Source organism: Phalacrocorax carbo, chromosome 1 (genome assembly GCF_963921805.1).
Source record: "Phalacrocorax carbo chromosome 1, bPhaCar2.1, whole genome shotgun sequence".
Taxonomy (NCBI): Eukaryota; Metazoa; Chordata; class Aves; order Suliformes; family Phalacrocoracidae; genus Phalacrocorax; species Phalacrocorax carbo.
This window is the reverse complement of record NC_087513.1, coordinates 211,936,575-211,957,947: the sequence shown is the minus strand read 5'-3', so window position 1 is coordinate 211,957,947 and position 21,373 is coordinate 211,936,575.

Here is a 21,373-nt window from a genome sequence, read left to right as displayed (position 1 = left end):
GTGCCAGTCCACTGCAAAGGAGCTACTGACAGGAATATGACCAAAAGATGCGTGCTACTTCCATGACACTACTTAAAGATACCCAATACTGCTCCTAAAGTGAGTTCGGTATGAGGGAGAAAATTCTAAAAGCTGAAATTTCAATCCTGATGTCAACAGAACAGAGAGCTACATCTGATTTATCATTAGTGAGTGCTGTGAGCACAATACCAAATGGGACATAATTAAGACAGGGTTTTCATCTAAAAGTAGGTGTTGTCTCATTCATCAGGCAGCTGCAGCATACTGGGAGACGCATCAGCCCTCCTCTGTTCTAGCAGCACATGCAGTGCAATCAAAAGTCTGTAACAATATGTCCTATGAGAAAGTAGTGAAAGAAATGGAGTTGTTTAACTCAGAATAGTGTGGAACACCCAGGTCAGAAGTCTTCAAATACAGATAGGGCTGCCTCAGGTTGGTCTGTGTGCCTAGGCCAGATGGACAAGGGATGATGTCAGTGTGTTTCAGCCTCAGAAACTTAGGCCAGAATAATAGCAAAAAATAATTCAAACAACAGAAGGGTTAGGAAGATTGTGCAATCTCCATCAGAGGAGGTTTTTAAAGACAGGTATGCAACTGAATGTCCCTAAATAGTTATGGTGATTCTGATGGTCCCTCAAGGTCCTTCCAGATGTATTTTGTTAAATGTTATGCCTGCCTGCAGTAACACACAGGTGTAACACACATTGCTTGTCCCTTCTGTGTCTTGTCCATGAATGTTAGGTTTCCTTCAGCCCAAAATATTAAGTTCTAGTCAATCAAGTTTTTAGGGATTTTTTCTCATAATTACTATTCCAATGTCAGACATGGACTGAATTGTACCAACTTAAAGACCTGACAGCTCTGACTCTGAAACAGGTAAATGCACACATGAGACAAATGCAATGGCAGCTCTATGATATATTGAAACAATCACTGTGCTGGTTTTGGCCGGGATAGAGTTAATTCTCTTCACTGTAGCTGGTAAAGTGCCGATGGCACATTGATGCTCTAGTTGCTGTTAAGTAGTAGCTCAGTGTCACTAAGCAGTGCCTGTAGTAGTCAGGGACATTTCCAGCTTCCCATGCTTTGCCACGTGGGCAAGAGGCTGGGAGGGTGGGGCCACAGCCGGGGCAGCTGACCCCGACTGGCCAATAGGATGTTCATTCCATACCATGTGATGCCATGACCGGTACATTAATGGGGGCAGTTGGCACATGGGGGGGGAAGGAGCTTGGGGGAGCTCAGGGACTGGTGGTTGGGTTAAGAGCAGCTGAGCCATGTGCTGTTTGTTTCTGTTGTTCATTCCCTGTTCCCCTGCCTCATGTTTCACCTTTCTTATTATTCTACTTTTCATTGAATTTTTATTGTTGTTGTTATTATTTATTTTCATTATTAAACTGTTCTTATCCCAACCCATGAGTGTTACCCTTCTGATTTTGTCCCCTGTCCCACCTGTGGGGAGGTGAGAGAGCGGCTGTGTGGGGCTGAGCTGCCGGCTAAACCACAACAATCACCTATAGCATAGTGGTAACTAGGGCTGTTCCTGCTTGTTGGAGAAGGTAGGAACTACAAACTTTGGTGTCAGTTTTATGCCAGTAAACTAATCAGAACAAGAAAACATTTGTAGGTGCTAGCGTTCAATCTTCTGGATCATAAAACTGATCTCTCTGTGGTTTTGATTGTGGTTCATCAGTTTAAAAAAATGGGGCTATATTAATAAGAGCATAGGAAATGACAATGTAGTTGAGCCTATATTCTAAGCAAGCCAGTATCTTGTCTAGGAAGACTAAGAAAAATAATCTTGGGAGCCAAATTTAATTTCTGCTCCAACATACAGGTATTAATTTAACTATTATGATTTCAAACATTCCTGTGGATCATATAAATGTCCAACCCCTTAAAAGTCTTAACTGGGTCTAAAAATGGGTATGATCCATCTCCCCAGAAATGGAACTAGCCTTCTTTTATAAGATATTCTTTCTGTCTTATTCTAAGGTACTCTTTCCAAATGATATATATAAATATATATATTAATCTACAATCTGTCATTCATTGCTAACATCCTGGAAAAGCATCTTTTTGCAAGTCTTTACTGCAAAGAAATCTGGATCAAAATATACCAGATACTATACAAACACAAAATTATGCACAGCCCTTGTCTCAGAGAAGCTGTGAGAGTCAGTCTGCAAAGCCTAGAGGCCAGGTCCTCACAGCTGGATTGACTTATCAGTATTACCAAGCTGATGGGTTTGCGGGCAGACAGGGTAGAGGTGGTGTCAATAGATTGCCAATATTCACAGCTCAAAATAACCTAATATGTCTTCTAATAAGAGGTTAGTAACTATTTATAATGCATAGTTAGCAAGTCTGCTTGCAATAGTTATCAATTATTTATTAATCTTTCATAATTCTCATATAAAGGAAATCTTAAAGTTACCTGGTTCTCTGTTACAGAATATCAAGAAGTCCTGAACTGAGGTCAGTTTCTTAGTATGTTGTTAAACAAGCACATGGGGATAGCTTCTGTATCAGAAGTTTTTTGCATACTTATTAAAAAACACATATTTTTAAAATCTGTTTCCCAGATAGAGAACTGAGGTGCAGAGAGATGCAGATTGCCTCTTCTGTGTACCTGTTCGGATATTCCAGTGCCTAAACCTAGACCTTGCTGAGTTAGACCACCAGGTCTTTCCAAAGACCCATTTAAATCTCCTGGACATTTGTCAGGAGCAAGCCTTTCTTAAGGAGGAAGGAGTAATGGGTTTGATTTCTATTCCTAATATGGGGCATCATACCCAAACTCAATTAAATGCAAAGTGCACAAATAAATCGGTGTAGAGCAAAATCTGGGATTTCCCTCATTCTCTATTGGACCTTTGTATTCCTTACTCAGCAGACTCCCAGCTTCCACTGAACGCATCAAGAGCTCCCTTTCACCTTGTTCTTCTCTTGCATCCTGCTAGTCTAGTGACCAGGGTATTCTCCTGAAGAAACCCAGCTTTAATCCCACTCTGTCTTGTGATGCACCTGAGCCCATGTCTCTCACTTCTTTGGTAGGAAGTGCCACCCAGAGCTACCAGCAGTAATGATCTGGGCAGCAGACTACCAGATTTACTAACAAACAGCTGCTGAACTCAGAACAGGGGAACCTGCTGCTTCTGGATGCGACCATATTGACAGGTCTGCTCTAACAAGTAGATATTATGCAAATCAAGGTTGACGGTAACACCACTTTCCCTCACTGTGCATTTTTGAATTAAAATGACTGTGACTGATATGTTTGGTATTGAACTCAATGCTTCTCCAGTGGATTAGACATCATCTGAGCATATACTCGATGAATCGGAACTCTAGGGACCTTATCTCCCTGACTTATGGCAAAATGTGACATTTGTAGTGCTTGCACTAGAACACCTCTGAGCATGCCTCAGGTAATTCAGGCACTGAATTACCACCAAATGATGTGGTCCTGTGTGGAACCACTGCTTGGTGTTGGGTGCTGGTCCTGTGACACTGAATTGGAAGTGTTCTTTCAGCATTCTCCTGAAGTGTTGTTCTTCCTTTTCTAACATACCAGCCAAAAGTACATTTAAATTAAATGAAATCCAGGCAGTCTTAAAGACAGATGCAATGGTCAGACCACATCTCTACATCCACAGCTTTGAGCCTTAACTGTGAAACAATTCTTCAGTGTACCTTGGTGCACTATCCTGCCCTATTATCTCATCGATAAAGTATCATACACTACCAAATGAACTAAAGACTATGGGAATATTTGAAAGCATTCATCTATAGCTTTATTTGTGATAAACCAAATCAGTTATTAGGTTCATTCTGGTTCTACATAATCTACCAGTTAGTTTCTAATAAAACTGTATTGTAGGTTTGATACCATAGAGTTTATAATTTATATTCAGGAGAAAGTGATATATGTATATATAGTGAAAAAAATTGAGGAAGATCTTCTGACCTAAGAAGAACCCATCTAAAGCTTTGTCTATCTTCAGCTATATCTTTGGGGCAGAACTGCACCTATTTTAAACTAGCTTAGCCAATCTGAAATCAGTGAAGCTAAGCAGATTTGTTCTAGGTGAGGTTTCTGTCTCAGGGTTGTGTAGAAGTCCCATGTGCTACAGACAGTTCCTCTTGCAGCAAAAGTGTAGAGGTAGAAAAAAGTAACCTTTAGATCACTGAATGCAATGTTGTATTTACTCTGGTTTTCCCTGCTCCTAAACTTTAGAAACAATTTTCGTTTTCCAAACTGACCAACACAAACATCTTCAAATGGCCATATCTCAAAAACAGAAAAGAAAAAATGCAGAGCTTTGTGAACAATTAGTTAGGGGGCAGTTGCTGCTGGACCACCCACTAAAACATAAGTGAAGCGAATGACTTTGCATTAGGTAAGTATTCTGTTTCACTCCAAACGAAATATGGGGACATATTTTGGGTGGTTTCATTGTGATTTAGATAACTGAAATTCAATACATAATTTTAAATTCAAAATAAACATATTTCTTACAATGTCCAGGTAAAATGGTACAACACTTCTATAAAAAATCTGGGTTTCAGGTAGAGCTTACAGCTGCTCTTGAAAGCTTTTGGCAAATAAGATATTTTATAAAAAGAAAAGAATACTTAGGTCTCAATATGAGATATAATTTTATAAAGAAGAAGAATTATTTAATGACTTATTGTTTATTCCTCAAAAACTGCCCTATCATGAGATGGTACTGGTGAGAAGTGTGGAGTGCAGCGAGAGCTAAAATAGAGCCATACTAGACTCATACGCTGTACTAATGTCTTAGTCTGAATCATTAGGTTAAGCAAACAACATTGTCTTCCAAACGTGTTTCCTTGTCTTTTATTCCAAATGCCTCAAAAAAAATCATTCCATCATGGGTTAAATGGTGAATTAGTTTAAGTCAGTTCTACATAAAACCTGATTTATATTCAATGTGTCCTGTATGACGAGGACATGGTGGAGCTAGCTAAGCCCTACTTCAGAGGTAAGAGCAAAAATATTCCTCTTCTTCCTTGACACATATCAGAAAGGCACATGTCAGAAAGGCCAATGCTATTTTTCATACAGTGAGCTGTTATTTGTTCTTTAGCAATTTTCCTTTTGCTTAGATGTTTCATAATGTACTTGGAATACTTGCAGTTTATGAGGTATTCATGATGCCCTTCCCCCCTCTTTTTCCTGTTTGCAAGGCAGTGAACAGTATATTGGCTAGGTTTTGAGTCCTCAGCATAACCTAAGCCTTTCAGAAGACATTTGGTTAATTTTAGAGATTAGTGTGTTCTGGTTAATATCAGATGCTCAAATTTATTATTACATTTGAAACATAGCTATAAAAACATTATTGCTTTTTTACTTCTGATTGTTATTTGTTTTCTTTAAGCATAGAATTCTGAGAAGTTTTAGATCAGTCTTTGAAAGTAAAAGCATGGAGATGGATTTTTTCAAAGCATGAATAACAATTCACTTTAACAAAGGCTTTCTTTTTTCAAGCTCCAGACATACTATATTCTCCATCATACTGAACCTAAAGCAAGACAGAGTCTACTGTTAAAGGTCAGCGAAAACTTGAATAGAATGATAGTTATGAAGAAGTTCTGGAATGACACTTTCCTCTGCATTGCACAAGAAGTCAGACTTATTTTATGCTGTCAAAATCTTCTGGAACTGTGCAAGCTCTGTGTCACCCTGGATTCAATATTCTTCCATTGATGAGTCTTGGTGGTCATGCTGCTCATCACAGAAAATATATTGCAGCCTTCACTGCAACAGAAGGCACTGAAAACAAAAATATGCAAAGAAAGTGCAAATAGTGCAGTGTTATTTCTGTGTTTAGAAGCAGCAGAAAGAGAAGGTATGAACATTTCTTCCTAATACACTGTGGATGGTGAAATTAAAAATGTATTAGCTCTTTAAAAAAAAATACTAAACAGGCAAATGTCAATTTTTTTTGTTTGAAAATAATCCCACTGGTATACAGAAGCTATTGCATCAAATATGACTTAAGTACATGTATGACTCTGTTGAAAACATTCATATTTCAGTACCAAAGATAACAAGTATTGACATCACAATCAATGGTCTAGTTTATCAAGAAGTACAGGGCAGTCTGTCTGCATGAAGAATTTTAAAAACATGGTAATACTGAACAGAAAAAGTGGGATAGCAGAAATAACCTGGACTAATCAAGAGTGAGAATCAGTGGGAATCAGGAGATCCTCTCTCCAGGAGAACTTCTAAGCTATTAAAAATAGACACAGGATGATAGAACAGATTAAGAGATCCTTCCAAATTTAGACCTGTTTTATATCACAGCTTAGCTGCCCACAGCATCAGGGAACTAATTCTCCATGCAGAAGTTGTGTTCATGTTAATTTATAAGTTTCTCCCTTCATTAAAGTGCCAGTTTGACAAGACATTTCAACATCCCTATATTGAAACTACTAAAGGTTCTGCTTAAAATTTTAAGCATACACCTAAGTCATGTGAAAAGCTAGGAAGATTTAGATGCGAGCATTACTCATTGTTACACTGACATAGACTTAATGGACCACAAGACTCATCTAAAGTGGATTACATCGATAGAAAGATCTCTGTTGATTGAAATGGTTTGTAGGTCAGGGTCTAGACTCATCATGATATTTTCCCCTCACTTTTTATAGACACTGCAGTACTACTTAATTTTGCTAAATGTATTTTATGTGCTTCTTTGTTGAACAGGTATTTTAATTCAAAATAACTAATCAGGTGCTCTTTTTCCCAGGAAAGTCTCCAAGTACCAAAGCACAGGGCTGAAAATGTTAAATTCTTGTAAAAAGAAGATGAAACATATTAGCATTTCGGGCTGAGGTTCCTTTCTACTAGTCTCCAGAAATTACTGCTTCAGGGACAGAAGGAAGTATTTCAACCTGAATATTTTATTCCATCCCTCTATTTAAACCAATCTGACTAACATTATTAAAGAAGTATAAAAGTAATTAAAATTATAAGATAGGTATTTACTGGACACTTACCTATATAGTTATCTATGTATTAACCTATGATGTGTGTTTGTGGTAAAATGTGTTTTTATAAAGGCTGTAAACCTTAAAAAGTATGTTATATTTTAGTAATAAATTAACATGCAAGACAAACTTCTGTTTACTCATTAAATTGTATTTTAATTTAGTAATATTTTACACCACACCCCCCATTCCATATAAAAAATTGAAACCAACAGTAATTCCACAGAAAAAATAAAGGTCTGAACCAAAATGTCTTAAAATTGCTAGACAGTTTTCCATACTGAATGGGTTTTGGGTGAAGTTCTTAGTGCTGAATGTGCAATTGAGTTCTGCACTGCAGAGGAGAGATTTGCATCCACAAACAGATTGAAAAAGAATGTTTTGGCATGAGTTTCTAATTAGTTCTCCTTGGGCCAAATTTGTTCTCACTTGCACTGGTCATCAATTTTGCTATTCTCAATTTATACTGAGGAAAGTGAAAGGGGAAATCTGCTCTCCTAATTCTGTCTTCTTTTTCATACTTTACTGACAAATAACCTGCAACAATCTAGATGTTATTGAGCTTCCCCTGCCTGTGATTTCCTGAGTTTTGTTAGTAGCATTTTTTTGGAGGAGTAGATCTGATTTCTTTCAGCATAAGCCTACCTCTCTCAAATTCTAAGAGGGAAGGAAATTCACACTGAAGCACTCGTTAGTTGGTCCTCTATGATACTGAGCTCCCACAGCAATTTGAGAACATATTTTCATTTTAGCCTTGCAGCTCTTCATCTCCTTGGGGTTCAGAAAATATATCAGGCTTCCGCTAGACCTCTGCAACACTGAAACTTGCAGCGTGATTTAAGAACAGTTTTCATTTTAGGCCTGCAGACTTAAGACTCCCAGGAACTGGAAAATATGGCAGGCTTAGCTGTATGGCTGCAGCTCCAGTTCCCAGGGTTATTTCTAGTTTGCTTATTTGTTTGTTTGCTTCAGAGAAGCTTTTCATTTCTATTCTTCTTGCAGTTAAGATTTCCAAAAACTATTGAACACACAAACCTCCAGTAAATTATTGCATACTCGTAATTCCCCCAGTGATGGAATCAGATCTTTCCTTCTAATTCTGGGGTCTGGAGATTTGCAGGGCATCAGAACAGAAAAGCAAAATACATTTTTGGAAAAATCATGTACTAAGTGGTTTGTGGCACCCACAGGCAAACAACAGAAAGTCGAGAAAATGTCACAAGTGACAAATTCTATGTGGCTGCAAGTGGAAAGGAAAATGGAAGTCCAAGTTAAACAATTAGAAGAGTTAAAGAATCAAACAGGGTAAGCGTGGTGGTTCATAGGATTTTGTATGGTTAGGATCTGATGTACTCTTACGCAACACAGTAACAGCATTATACTTCTGATAGCAGTGAACAAAATATTCAGAGCTTGAGTTCAGTTCAAGTAGAAACCCAAGATGGTTGTAGATGGTTTGGCCTATCTAAAAATACTGCACAGAAATTAAACACTTGCACACAACTGAGGAGGAATGCCCAGACTAGAAGGAATATGTCCCTTCAGCCTTCTCCTCTCTGGACTGAATGAATCTAACTCTCTTAGCCTCCCCTCACATGACATGGGCTCTTGTCTCCTAACCATCTTTGTTGACACTCCTCTGGATTCCCTTCAGTATGTCGGTGTCTTTCTAGTACTGCTGAGTCAAAAAACAGGCATAATGTTCCCCATATGTTCATACAAGGGCCAAATAGAGGAAATAATAATTTCCCTCAACCTGCTGGCTATGATGCTGCTAATGCTGCCTGCTATGGGGTTAGCCCTCATTGCCGCAGAGGCACACTCCTGACTCATGTTCAACTTGTTCAACATGAGGACCTCCAGGTCATTTTCCACAAAGTTGCATTCTATCCAGCCAGCTCCCAGACTTTGCTTTTGCATGGGCTTATTCTGCATCAGATCTGGAAATTTGCTGGTTTTTTGGTCAAAATTCATGGTTTGTGACAGCCCATTTCTCCAGCATGTTGAGATCCCTCTAAAAAAACGCCCTGCCCTCCAGAAAATCAATCATTCCTCCCCTAGTTTGAATTTGTCTTCAGTTTACTCATCTCAAACTCCAAATCATTACTTATAGGAAAAAGCATCAAAGCCATACTGACCCCAGGGAAATGTCACTCACAGCTGGCTACCAGCTGCATTTCAAACCACTGACCACTGCCCTTTGACACTGGCAGTACAGTCATTTTGCTACATACTGTGTAGTCAACACATCTAGTATATTGACTAGATTTGATCATCTGACTACAATTACAGTATGGAAAATCAGGTTGAAGTCTTGCTAAAATCAAAGTAAATGACACCCACTGGTCTCCCATTACCTGCACAGACAGTTTTCTCACTGGCAGAGCGAGGCACAACTTACCTTTGGTCAGTCCATGCTGACTGTTCACAGTCACTTTACCATCCTTCACATGCTTGGATGCAGCTTTCAGGAGAATTTGCTCCACAACCTTCCCAGGGACTGAAGTGAGACTTACAGTTCCCCAGATCCTCCTTTTTGTCCTTTTTGACAAATGGGATTATATTTCCCTGTTTCCAGTTGTCACAAATCTGCCCTGTTTTGACCATTCAGAGATGACAGAGAGTGGCCTTGCAACATTGGTCAGCCCCCTCAGCACTCTTGGATGCACCTCATCTGGTCCAACTGGTTAATTTGAAGTCCTGAACCATTGTATTGGGTTTGTGTGGCAAGGTTTTGACAGTGGAGGGGCTACAGGGGGTGCTTCTGTGAGAAGCTGCTAGAAGCTTCCCCCATGTCCAATACAGACAATGACAGCGGCTCAAGATGGACCCACCACTGGCCAAGAATGAGCCAATCAGTGATGGCGGGAGCACCTCTGGGATAACATAGTTAAGAAGTGGGGGGGAGGGAGGAGGACACGGACACTTGCATAATTGCAGCTGGAGAGAAGAGTGAGAATATGTGAAACAACTCTGCAAATGCCAAAGTCAGTAAAGAAACAGGGGGACAAGATGCTCCAGGTGCCAGAGCAGAGATTCCCCTGCAGCCCCTGGTGAAGACCATGGTGAGGCAGGCTGTGCCCCTGCAGCCCGTGGAGGTTAGTGGTAGAGCAGATATCCACCTGCAGCCCGTGGAGGTTAGCGGTGGAGCAGATATCCACCTGCAGCCCGTGCAGGACCCCACACCAGAGCAGGTGGGTGCCCGAAGGAGGCTGTGACCCCATGGAGAGCCCACGCTGGAGCAGATTTGCTGTCAGGACTTGTGACCCTGTGGGGCACCCACGCTGGAGCAGTTAGTGAAGAACTGCAGCCCTTGGGAAGGACCCACATCGGAGGAGTTCATGGAGGACTGTCTGCCATGGGAGGGTCCCTGTGCTGGAGCAGGGGAAGTGTGAGGAGTCCTCCCCCTGAGGAGGAAGGAGCGGCAAAGAAAATGTGTGATGAACTGACCACAGCCCCCATTCCCTGTCCCCTGGGATGTACAGACTAACATTAGATTGACATTTTCCTCAGTAGACCCACATTTGTGATTTTGCCATAAACCTTAGCCTTTAGTACATTGCTTTTCCTAAGCTGTATCTACTCCATCCTGTTAAAAAGTTTCAGTTTATGTTCTTCTAGCTGTTTGTATTTCTTCAAAACTGCTATTACCTGACTTCTTGTATGAAGGTAGGATTAATTTCCAGGCTTCAGAAATGTACAACTTATCTGAAAATTTTATTCAAATATTCTGTATTCCCTATACTACATTAGAGAGAAGCTCCGCGCTTGCAAATAAGATAAACCACATCTAAACCTCTTTCTCCTCCCCAGTCATGGCCATGTCCTTTCTTGTCCTCTGAGGCCCACAAACGTCAGCTCATCTATTGTCCACTAAGCCATTAAACTCCACAATTAGTGGGGCTATGATTCTTTCCTTCCTTTCATTTTTTTAAACTGTTAATGCCACACCACAAGTACACTTGCATTAGACCTAAGTTTGTTCACTGAACTGAAAAATCGATGCGTTCACATCTAATTGTCAAGCTTAATTTGAGCAATTACATATATCTCGTAAGACCACTTTCCATACAGTGCTTTCCACACCTGAATCTCATATTACACCCGGAAGAAATCAGTGTCATTATCTTTAGCTTTCAGAGAGCTAACATGAGCCACTGATGCTTACTGAAGTATACCAACAGGTCAGAAGCAGAGCAAGGATGGTAGCACAGCTTGACCAAATACTCAAGCCAATGATGTTTCCTTGGACTGCCTTAAGCAACCCTTCTTAAAAGCTCACCAAGGCACATCAAAAGTTATAGCTTTTAATTTTCAACCTGGACACCATGAAACACGTGGACTTCTGTCCCTCTGTATCAATTGCCAAAACTGCCATTTGAAAGTTATTCTGGGCACAGAAAATCTCTTCCTACTCTTTCTGAAGCATCTAGATTATCACTGGGCATTATACGATAATCTAGATGTGATAGAAATAATACATCAACTTCCTTGTTGGGATTTCTCCCACTACCAGTGCCATCAAGAATCAGAAAAGGAGCAAAAACATTAACTAACAAATACGTGTTGTTATTTTAACTATGTTAACAAAAAAAAAAAGTCAATTATTTCTATGACTGAAGGACTCTTTCATTTTCTGTCAGTATAAGGGACATGCTAAACAAACGAACTTTAATTTACACTACTTTGCACACTAGACTGCAGACAAATCTATGATTTCCACTGAGCTCACTCTGCACTCAGCTGTAGGCTATGGAGGTATGTAATCAACACACTAGGAAAACCCAGTGACTCTGAACATGAGCAGTGGCTCCATAAAATCTACACCTTTCCTGTGATAAGCTGATCACATACCAGCAGCTGTGACTGACAGGTGATCAACGTAAAAATTATACAGAACGTTGTCTATACATAATTTTAGAATGGGATAAGAACATTGAAAAGGTCAGAGATTAGCCAACAATACGCTACTAAGCCCTGCTTGGGGCAACACATGGAAGAGCTAGAGACCACACACTGTGGCAGGTGTTACGTGCTGTTGGCAAAGCGCAGGAGCAAAAATGGATTGAAATCACCCATTGGAAAAAGTAGAAAAAGAAGTAAACTGTACTGAAAATGGAAGTTTTATGTTACGTTATTAGTAGTATTACAGCAGAATCCATAACTATAAAACTTCAGGAGTAAAAGTAACTTTACTTCAGGAGTAAAAGTTCCTCCCATGCTGCCTTCCCATGAACTTGCCTGACAATGTAAGTTGTCATTTTGCGCATTTCATTTGTGGCTCAGCTGCCTCCTGTGGTACAAACCTGCCCAAGACAACTGATTCTTTTTGTACATCTTAGACATGGATCATCCCTTTTCTTAACTGAACCATTTCTAAGAAAAATAATCCAAACATTTTCAAACTAAATAGGATGGAATGGATAAGTAAAAATATGTTCACTCTTATGTACAAAGACTGAGGACCTTTCTCAGTGCAACTGAATCTGTTCATTCTTGCTGCAAAATGTAACACTCCTGAAGTTATGGAGAACTTTATGAGAGAGGGAGTGCTTGTAAGGAGAAAATGGATAGCTATGAAAATATACTCCACAAATTAAGGAGGTCAAAGGCCACTTACTGACTGGCCAGCCCACCTTTTTATTTAAATGTTCATTCCCACTCAACTTAAAATCACAGAGCAAGTGAATTACTTTTGGAAGAATTTATTGTGGAAGGCAATGAGACTACAACTCTGCAAGCTGTTTGCTGAGGTTCCTGGACAAGATGGGCTCAAGCAACTGTCACTCTGACTGTGCCACAGAAAAAGGCCAAGCCTTTGTCTTTTGCATTACATATCTGATTATGCCTAGCTATTTATGAGCCTGATCCTACTGGTTATAAATTTGCAAAGTTTATTTAAATTTTTAATGAGAAATCTTAATGAGAAATCATGTCTCATTCTTACTTAATTTATATGCAACTTACAGATTATTTCTTCCCACTGAATACCATTAATAGTTCTTTCAAATAAAAATGTCCTTGGCTAGACCATTAGATTTTTCCTTGCACTAGGTTAAAATTGGTATATTCCCTAAGCCAGAATCATCATTTACAAAGAAAAGGAAACAGTCTGCTTTTCATCCTTCTAACTTCTATTATATGTCTAAGAGTTCTATTTGATCCACTGAAGGTGCAGCTGATTCAGGAAGAGACAATCTTTTGTTGGAGTTCAGAGATTAAAGCCCTCTGTGTGGATGTGTCAAGGTTTCTTCCAGAAACTTGGGCTCTGTAACCATTTATTGGAGATCTTGTACACAGTGAAGGCATAACTGTTAACTGAAAGAAAAACACAGAAAGGAGATAAGTTGATTATCAAATTAGGTAACAGAACACAGACCTGCACTGTAGGAAAATGGCACTGCAAGGACACATAATGTAACTTCTGGGCTGTTTCTTGCCATATTAATGTTTAGTTCTATTATCTAGATTTATATAAGCATTAATAGTTCCATATCTGTATAACCCTTTCATAATTCATTCCTGCAGTTGATATCTCAGGATCCTTAGTCGATTGTGTTCCAGCGATGGCAGTCCAGACAAGGAGAAAAGTCTCAGAACAGTTCTGTAGTCTTTTAGCTCAGGCTATTTCTAGTTTGGGTGACTTTTTCACACTTCACAAAGATATCCCAGAAGTCACCAGCCCTGAGGGACCCAATTCATTTAAGAAACTGAGTAAGGTTTCAATCTAAGGTGCTGTCACACACATGAAGGTTCTTCTTAATTTCACCTTCAGAAACACTTCAGCTCAAGTTCAAGCTGGGTCATAGGGGAGGAAAGAATCTTATTTTTTTTGTTCTGACCTCATTTACCCTCCCTGTCTCTGGTCTGACAATATAACCAGGCTTCCAGCAAGGTCTTGGTTCCGTTTCACTGGAGAAGTCAAGGACTGAAAACAAAGAGCAGACTAACTTCTCACTTTTGGTCACCACTTCCAGATCTGTGCTGTGACACAATGACTAGAAAGATTAAGAACTTCTACCACCTTTGTTTGCATCTCACTATGGATAAAGAAATAATCTTGTTTTCCTGTAATAGAGTACTAACTTCAGAGTAGTGTAAGGCAAACTTTTGGATCCCACCTTCCTAACAGCACTGCTATTCTCACAGTCTGTGCATGTATAGTATTCTGAAAATAAAACATCTTACACTAAAGTACAACATAAATATAAAACACGGAGCAGGTAGGACATGATCTGATTTGAGGGGGCTAATCAGCCTCTTATACTTCATGGGACATAGCATAACAGTCAGTGATAAAAGTGAGTTGGAAAGAAAGGAAGGGAAGAATATTCCAGCCTCAGTAGTCTTCAAACAAAAAAAAACCACCCATGAACCTTTCAAATCTGTAATTTTCTGCTATTCTAATCACCAGTCAGGTAGAACATTATCACTGAAACTTGTTTCCAACTTTTTCACCTATATGTTTAACATTATGTCTTCACAACCTAATAAGTCAGTAGATGTTAAATCCATTAAGCTGAGTTACTTGAAACTACATAAAATAAATCTGAGCTTATTTGACAGGCTGTATCAGCACTGCAAGTGACATTCATGTACCCGTTCACATCCTGTGTTCAGCTACACTATATCATGATCCCATATATGCACTTTTTCATTTTTAAAAGGAGATGTGAAACATTTGAGTCAATATACTTTAAAAGTGCCCACAGGTATCCAGTAAACATATTTAGCAAAGCAAAGCCAAGCCTCATGTTTTACTTCCTTGCAGTCTCAGCAATTCATGATGCACTTAGCTCACTCTGAGGAATAAAGAAGTAGAAGGCATCACCCGGCTGCAGACTCTTGAGCGGTTATGGCAATACAGGCAAGTGGAAATGGCAATATCTGAGTGGTCAGCGGATAGACCTTTCTGCGAATTGGCCCCCAGCAACACACAGATGTACAAGGAGAAATAAACTGTTCCCAAAAGGATGGCAGAGGTTACCTGATCCTTGTTCTGCATCACTTCTATACTGCAAGTCTGCTCAGGATGCAGCTCAGAACTACACACGTAGATCATGGAGCTGCAAAAGAGCAGCAAGTGTCGGGTGCTGTACAGCCTCAGATTCAGGTATGTGAGAAATTCCTAGCAAAAGCCTTTATAAATGTTTTGAAAATTAATCTTTAATGAAAAATCCCTTAACACTGATCAAAAATCAGAGGGGATGCAATAAGTAGAGAACGAGCATTTCAGGAAGGCTTATGATTGTAAAGGGAGATGACCTTGTTCTCAGCTGCCTATTTCTGTAGAGTGAAGCATCCCTACAGTTCATGACTACTTCTTTATGCTTTTAATCCCTTGTTATCATCTTCCTTACAGATTTCATGTGTATCCATAACACAAAAATTTATTCTTAATGCACAACCATGTGCTCAGGAACACTTCAGCTACTCTGAAATTGTCATGGTTACATATCCAGCTAATGCCAAAAATGTGTTTGACAACGACCACTTTGACCCCTTGCTGCTAATTAGGCCCTACTGGATTTCCACCTGGATTCTCCAGCTGGTAAGAATTGAGGAAGCTAGCAGAAAGAAAAGGGAAGGAAAAATAAAGCTAAAAGAGCAAAATTGATAATAAAGGTCAAAATCATCATTAGTTACATTTTTCTCATATTATTGTAGAATAACAGTAATGAGGTCTAATATTTTAATTTTTATCCAAATACAATGAAGATGTAATAACACTTGTGTTATATAGAAGCTCATACTTTGCTGTTACAGCAATTTTTGTGAAAACCTTTGGTAAAGTCATTGAAGAACAGTAATCATGGTACGCCTGGTGTTTATTTCTTCCTTGATGAACAGCTGCTATAGCACTTTGCACCATTAAAATTGTTTAGTTAGTTTCTTAAATGCTAAAAGCAATTTCTGCAGGGAATTAATTGCCCCTCTAAAAGCTTTAATGATTTTTTTATTATTTTCCATTTCAGAAATATTTTCACCAGTTATAGATTGAAGACCAAGTCTTATATTGTCAAAATTATGCATTGACAATGACAGGTCACTAAAATTCTGCTTATCCAGCAGGATGAATTTCATTGCACTAGTTCAAATTCCTGCTAAAGACATGCATCTCTCTGCAGGCAGGAAAGTAATCAAGGCAGGAGCAGGGGGGAATCCAACCCTGCCATCTGGTTGAAGAAATTTAACTTTCTGAAGAGAAAGGACAGGATGATCAGCACAGCTTTTGCTATGAGATGAACCCATGAACAATTCATTAGCTGCGTGCTCTCTGCTCAAAATCTCTGTTGGGATATATTCTTAGACTAAAAATGCTAGGATGTGCTTTTCTGGATCAAGCTTTGACTTTTCCATCACAGCTTTGACCAGCTTTGTTTTAGCAGAAACTTCCATCTCATGCTCGAAAGACTGTAATGATAAGCATTCCTTCCGTTTAGCATAGTTCTTGGCAAGTTCACAGCAGTCCTCAAGGTCTTTCTTTTAATTATCTGAGCTACAGCTATCATTTCCCTAGGAACCAAACTGGAAAAAACATCTGAAAAAAAGACTAAAATACAGATCAACCCAAAGTTTACAGATAAACCAAAGTTCATATTTGGTTCCATAGCTTTTTGTATTAGAGTAGTGTAGGACATCGGAACAAACATTAGGTATTATGACCCTCCTGCAAAAGGAGTTGTTCAAATATATTTCCTATTCCTGAATTCTTTAGAAATACACAACAAAAAAATCAAGATGTATGCAGAGAAGAGGACATGTTGGAAGAAGAACATCAGTGGCTGGTACAGTATGTAGTATCCTCCAAGCATCACTGGTTCAACTACATAGTAATCAATGATATTGTAGATGTTCTATCAAAGAAATTCCTTTACAGAAGATTCAACATAAGCAAATAGTTAGCTTTGCAATGCCACGTCCCCCAGGCATGAGCGAAACCATAAACACCTTCCTTGGAAGAGATAATAAACTAAAGGTGAGAAATAGCATTATGGAAAAAAAAAAATGATACATCAATTCAAACTTAAACAGCAAATCAGCTCAACAGGAATAAGTATTGCCTGTGAAGGGATGTGTGAGGACAGGTCTGTAGTCCAGCATTAGAATAAAGACTATAGTTTAAAGCACACAAGCCTTTTGTAATAAAAACTATAAGGCCTTGGTTTGTGGCAAAGAAAATAATGTCTGTTAAAAAACTAAAACAAGGTAGGTTCAGAAGGTATACTTGCAACAGTTGGGATGGGAGAAATAAATTCTAGTGGCAAATTCCTCTAAATTTAACCTAGTGGAACACTTCTGATTTTATAGTATAATTTTTCTACAATTTTCATATATTATTTTGCATTTGACTGCATACTATTAAATATATTTTCAGGATATCAACATGCTTACTACACTAAATAGTGTAGTAATTTGCTGCTTAGTAAGGTTCCCTGGGAAAAAGCTTTTGAATGTGCTGGGGTCCATCAGTGCTGGTCACTTTTTAAGTACCACCTCCTAAAAGCACAGAGCAAGCAGTACCAAAGGGTAGGAAGTCAAGCAGGTGAGGCAAAAAGCTGGCTTGGCTGACCAGGGTTATTCTTCTTGAAATAAGGAGAAAAAAGAAAGTATATGGCCAGTGGAAGCAAGGTCAGGCAACATGGGAGGACTAGAGGGATGCTGTTCACTACTGCAGCTAGGAAATATGCGTGGCCAAAGCTCAGTTAGAGTTGAAACTGGTCAGTACTGTGAAGGACTATTAGAAGGGCTTTTAAAAATACATTAATGGCAAAAGGCAGGCCAGAAATAGCACTGGCCCTTTGCTTGATGAGAATGGTCACCTCACAAGCAGGGACAAAGATAAGGCAGAGAGGTTTCATGCTTTCTTTGCCTTGGTCTTCGCCACCGATGGTGGGCTCAGTGACCCCCAGAGCCCTGGACTAGAGAACCATGGCTATGGGAATGATAAACTCCTAATGAACCCTGAAACTGTGCAGGACTTGCTGCTCCAGCTGGATCCCTAAAAGTTGATGGAGTCTGATGGGATTCATCCAAGGGTACGTAAAGAAAGAGCTGTCTGTCATAGTAAGACCTGTCTCAGTGATTTTTCAATGGGAATCTGGAGAGGTCCCAGTCAACTGGAAGCTGGCAAACATTGTCCCGATCTTCAGGAAAGGCAGCAGGGATGACCCCAGTAACCATAGACCCATCAGTCTCACTTCTGTGCCTGGTAAAATTATGGAGAAGATTATTCTGGGAGTTATTGAAAAACACCTGAAAGACAACGGAGTCATTGGTCCCAGCCAGCACGGGTTCATAAGGGGAAAGTCCTGCCTAACAAACTTGATTTCACTCTATGACAAGGTCACCCACCTAGTTGACCAAGGGAAGCCAGTCGATGTGATGTTCTGGGATTTCAGTAAAGCTTTCGATGCTGTCCCTCACGGTATCCTCCTGGACAGAATGCCCAGCACACGGCTGGATAAACACGTAATGCAGGGGGTGAGCAACGGGCTGATGGGTCGGGCTCAGAGGGTCATAGTAAGTGGGGCTACATCGGGGTGGCACCGGTCACTGGCGGGGTTCTGCCGGGATCTATCTTGGGGTGGGTACTCTTTAATCTCTTTGTAAATGTCTTGGATGCAGGACTAGAAGGAACACTAATTAAGTTTGCTGATGAGACAAAACTGGGAGGAGCTGTTGACACTCTCGAGGGCAGAGAGGCCCTGCAGAGGGTTCTGGACAGACTAGAATGCTGGGCAATCACCAGCCATATGAGGTTTAACAAGGGCAAGTGCTGGATTTTTCACATGGGCCACGGCCCTGGCTGTACAGACAGCCTGGGGAACGAGGGGCAGGAGAGCAGCTTCACAGAGAGGGACCTGGGGGTTATGGTCAATGGCAAGCTGAACATGAGCCAACAGCGTGCCCTGGCAGCCCAGAGGGCCAACCATGCCCTGGGGGACATCGAGCCCTGCATCGCAGCCGGGCGAGGGAGGGGATTGTCCCGCTCTGCCCCGCGCTGGGGCGGCCTCACCTCCAGTGCTGTGGGCAGTGTTGGGCGCCGCAGGACATTGAGGGTATAAAGCTACTGGAGAGTGTCCAGAGGAGGCCACAGAGTTGGGGAAGGGTTTAGAGGAGAAACCCTACGAGGAGCAGCTGAAGTCCCTTGGTTTGTTCAGCCTGGAGCAGAGGAGGCCGAGGGCAGCCCTCATGGCGCTCTGCAGCTCCCTCCCAAGGGGAGGAGGAGGGGCAGGTGCTGATCTCTTCTCTCTGGTGACTGATGACAGGACCCGAGGGGACGGCAGGGAGATGTGCCAGGGGGGGTTAGGCTGGGTATTAGGAAAAGGTTCTTCCCCCAGAGGGTGGTGGAGCCCTGGAACAGGCTCCCCAGGGAGGCATCACGGCACCAGCCTGGCGATATTCCAGAAGCACTTGGCCAAGGCCCTCAGAGACATGGTGTGAATTTGGGGGTGTCCTGTGCAGGGACAGGAGTTGGACTCAATGATCCTTGTGGGTCCCTTCCAGCTCAGGGCATTCTATGATTCTATGATCTACAGGCACCTTAGATAATCTAGATCACCTTAGTCAGCCTAAATACCTCAGAATATCTAACATGCTTCAACGGCTGGCAAATATGGCATAGGACTTCTGGGAGACCGATGTTCTTTCTGATGCATATCAGGTAAGAAGACCCAGAGCACCTATAATGTAACTAAACGTCTATATTTAGGCATATTAGGTTATTTCATGACACTCACTTTCTCTGTTACTCTTATGTAACAAGCAAATATTCTCTTTCATCTAAAGGATAAGAAAGGCACGAACAACAGCTACTAAAATTTCAGCACATTTGTCTGTAAATTTAATGTAAAGCTGCCTTGAGGAAAACAGGCTATCTAGTTCTCCTCCATGCAAGCCCACAGCAAGAAAAACTATACTGTTATTCTTAGCAGATGTTTGCCTAAATCATTCTTTAAATGATACAGATTTTGTTACTTCTATTGATATTCCTTAGCTAGTCTAACAGAAATGTTTTCCTAATGCCCAATCTAAATCTCTCTTGCTGAATATTAAGCCTATTCTTGTCTTGGATGATGGAATAGGGAATACAGTTATTAAACATGAAAATGTCAATACAAAGCTTGAAAGAACTGTAAATGTTTTGGAACCCAGAGAACAAATTACTAATTTCTATTTTGCAGCTTATCTGAAAATGGTTGTCATGTCTGCCTGCAGCCTCTCTTTTTTGTAAACTAATTTCCATGTCTTTCCCTATTTCCTCATTTTTCAAGATGTCTGATCACGTTCTGTACCCTTGCTAGTTGGCACACAACTTTTTTAGAGGTTGGAGTGCTTCAAGCTCCAAGTAAAGGGCTTAGTAATACCAAGTTGAGCAGAACAATTAACCCATGTGTCTATTGCAAGATACACTCTTAGTTAACACAATGCATGTTGTTACCACTTGTTTCAAATTGAGAAACACTGTAGGAGAAGATACGTTTTCTCTAAAGCTGCTGTCTAACTAGTTGTCTTCTTTACTCTGTTTCACTAAGTTTCTGCCTAAAACTTTGCAATTCTTCATGAATTATAAATTTAATAACTGTATTCTCTTTTCTGGTATCCAAGACAGTAACAAAGTTGTTGGAATATACTGAAAAGAAAAAAATCCCTCAGAAACCAAATAAAGTCCTATCCCAGTAAATATTTCTAACGACTTTTACCTCTTCACCTTAGTAGTTAAATCCACACCATGTTGCTCTATCTTACTGCTCAGAATAGTTTAGATTACTTTTATTTATAGGTCTTGATTTGCCATTGCTACTTAATCTGAGACAGTCATTATCTTCTAGCTGTCCATCAGCAGCTGACATACAGAATGAAAAATCTCTCCCATAAAGTCCAAAAAGGAATTCTTCTGTGTGCAGGCAATAAATATTCCTAAAAGCTATTAGATTTCTTTGGATTTGTATCAAGGAATAAAAGATAAAGTCAGTTTTAAATCTTTTTAACTACTTTAATTAACACTTCCCCTTCACACAAATCTGATATAGACACACTGTTCATGAGCTGTAACTATATGCAGAAGTAATATAACTCATCATCACTAAAAGTGAGTTGTATATAAGTTTTGCACAACTGCTACTGAGTAGGTGGCATTAATTTTTTTTTTTTCAGGAACATTTCAAATGCTCTTTTAAAAGCCAATCAGATATCCTCTTGATATGTCCATTTAATTAGAAACTGAAAAATTTGATCCTTATATTGTTGTCAGGAGCATATTGCATTCAGGGATTGAAATACATTTGATTGGCTCCTCAATGGGTAGCTTCACTTCAAGCAA